At 41.3% G+C, this 2,892-nt stretch overlaps 1 pseudogene across 1 annotated transcript; it reads left to right on the top strand.

Annotated features, from left to right (window-relative positions):
* Nucleotides 1-360: 360 nt before the first annotated feature.
* LOC149848207 (pentatricopeptide repeat-containing protein At4g16390, chloroplastic pseudogene) lies at nucleotides 361-2,683 on the top strand (annotated as a pseudogene). The gene has a single exon (XR_016426677.1). The product of XR_016426677.1 is annotated as a pentatricopeptide repeat-containing protein At4g16390, chloroplastic pseudogene (transcript).
* The last annotated feature ends 209 nt before the right edge of the window (nucleotides 2,684-2,892 follow it).

Consider the following 2,892-nt stretch of genomic DNA (forward strand, 5'->3'; position numbering starts at 1 on the left):
CCATCTAAGAGGTCAAAATCTTTAAGGAAAATTGAAAGAGAATAATGATGCCCTAAATCAGTAATCTTTTTTGCAAATATTTATAATTTTGTTTAAAATCTAATGAGTAATAATTTGAAAATGGTTAGCATATCACTGCTCATAAAAAAGGTAAATAACAAAAAAAACTACTTGGACCGGACCCGTATGAGTCGGATCCAGATCCAAGTCCTCCAATTGAGTTCAGGGCCAAAACAGTAAAATAGCAACAAGCAAAATATACAAATAAAAAAATGACCATGGATGTCCTCCCCGTAACTGATAATTCCCTTTCTGCCGTTTAACGACATCCTCATCTTCTTAGCACTCAAATCCAACGAAGCCAGCACCACTAGATTACAGAGAGAGAGAGAGAGAAACGAAGCCAGACCACTAGATTGCAGAGAGAGAGAGGATGGCTCTCCCTCTTCCTTCCTCTCCTGCTCACTGCCACCATGACGGTTTCTGCACTAACTCTTCCTCCAATCACCTCAAATTCCGCTCCACACTCTTCCCCCTAGGAACCAGAGGATGCATCCCATCAAGCACCACAAGGCCTACCACCCAAGACCCAGCTCACAGGAACCCATCTCCTCCATCAAAAAGGTCCATCTGGGTCAACCCCAAAAGGTTAAAATGTTCCACTTCACCACCACCTACCTTGAGGTATGCTAGCCCCCCCAGCGTCTCCCGCTCTCTCAACTCATGCAATCCCAATGAAGATGATGTGTTTGGTGTTTTGTCATCTCTCATGGGAGAAAACCCATCAGAGAATGAAGCTGTGCTTGTTCTCAACAACATTGAGAATTGGCACATAGCATTGCTTACTCTCAGATACTTTCAGAAGAAACTCAAGCTTAAGAAGGAGATTATATTGTACAATGTCACGTTGAAAGCTTACAGGAAGTGTAGGCAGTGGGACAAGGCAGAGGAGCTGCTGCAGGAGATGTTGGATAGGGGAATTATGCCTGATAATGTCACATTTTCGACGATTATTAGCTTTGCTAGGATCTGCTCTTTGCCCCACAAGGCCATTGAGTGGTTTGAGAAGATGGGTTATTTTGGGTGTGCCCCTGATGGGGTCACTTACTCTGCTATGATAGACACTTATGGGAGGATTGGCAATGTGGATATGGTCATGAACTTGTATGATCGATCAAGGAAGGAGAATTGGAAGCTTGATATGGTGGCATTCTCGACGTTGATTCGGGTTTACGGGATGTCGGGGAATTTCGATGGAGCGCTGAAGACGTATGTAGAGATGAAAGGGTTGGGGGTGATGCCCAATTTGGTTATATACAATACTTTGTTGGATTCCATGGGAAGAGCTGGCAGGCCATGGCAGGCTAAGAGAATCTATAACGAGATGATTGAGGCGAAAATGGTGTCAAATTGGATCACGTATGCTGCTCTATTGAGAGCTTATGCGAGGGCTAGATACGCCGAGGACGCGTTAGCCGTGTACAAAGAGATGAAGGAGAAGGGGTTTCAATTGAATGCTGTTTTGTACAACACCCTCTTAGCTATGTGTGCTGACATGGGTCATGTTGATCAGGCCATTGATATCTTTAAGGAGATAGAGAGTTCTGATTCTTGTAAACCAGATAGTTGGACATTTTCATCATTGATCACCATATATTCATGTAGTGGGCAAGTTTCAAAGGCCGAGGAGATGCTGGATAAGATGTTGGAGGCAGGATTTGAGCCCAACATTTTTGTGCTCACTTCTCTTATTCAGTGTTATGGTAAAGCTAAGAGAAGTGCAGATGTAGTGAAGACGTTTGATCGCCTCATGGCAATGGGAATAGCTCCGGATGACCGTCTTTGTGGCTGTCTTCTGTCTGTAATTATTCAAACACCTAGAGAAGAACTTGGTCCTTTGGTAAACTGTGTAGAAAGAGCTGACCTAAAGTTGGGCAATTTTGTGAAACTGTTGTTGGAGGAAATTGGTGCTAAGGTGCTTAAAGAAGAAGCTGCTGGACTCTTTAGAAAAATAGGTGTTGATGCAAGAAAAGCATATTGTAATTGCTTGATTGACCTATGTATCAATCTCAATCAGTTGGACAGGGCTCATGAATTATTGGAGTTTGGTATAGAAAATAAGATCTACACTGATATTCAGTCAAAAACTACAACAGAGTGGTCTTTGCATCTGAGAAGTCTGTCTCTTGGGGCTGCCCTGACAGCATTGGATGCTTGGATGAATGAGTTATCCACTGCTATAGGTAATGGTGAAGATTTGCCTCCATTGCTTGGTATTAATACTGGCCATGGTAGACATCAATATTCAGAAAAGGGTCTGGCAACTCTATTTGAATCCCACTTGAAGGAAATAAATGCCCCATTTCATGAGAGCTCACAAAAGGTTGGATGGTTTTTTAGCACAAGTGCAGCAATCAAGTTGTGGCTAAAGTCGAGGACTCGGCTAGTTGCTGCTTAGGCAAAAAGTTGCGTATCTTCCACTTTTGTTGCACCCTTTCAAAAGTTTATGTACAATTTCATTTTAAATGTTGAATTATTGTTTTACTCAAGCAATCAAGATTTGGCAGATTTTGCAAGAAGACACACATGTTACCATTATTTGAAATGTACGTTGAGATATTGTGCTTTTCAGGAAATCAAGATTTGGCATAAATTGAAAAGAAGACCGCATGTTTTATCTAAACTTTAATTCTCCTTGTGGCTATCCAATTAAATTTATTTACTATTATTTCTTATTTGGACTCTATTGTTCAAGAAGTTCTTGATAATTTGTTCTTTATTTAACTGTCTCAGAATTTTCAGGTTATTTTATTCTCGTGTTACAGGACTTCCTAACTGCTGCAGGTTTTTGAGAAATCAATCAACCTTGTGAAATCTGTGAACCAGCAGAGC

This window comes from Nuphar pumila, chromosome 1, assembly GCF_984573655.1.
Source record: "Nuphar pumila chromosome 1, dmNupPumi1.hap1.1, whole genome shotgun sequence".
Lineage (NCBI taxonomy): Eukaryota > Viridiplantae > Streptophyta > Magnoliopsida > Nymphaeales > Nymphaeaceae > Nuphar > Nuphar pumila.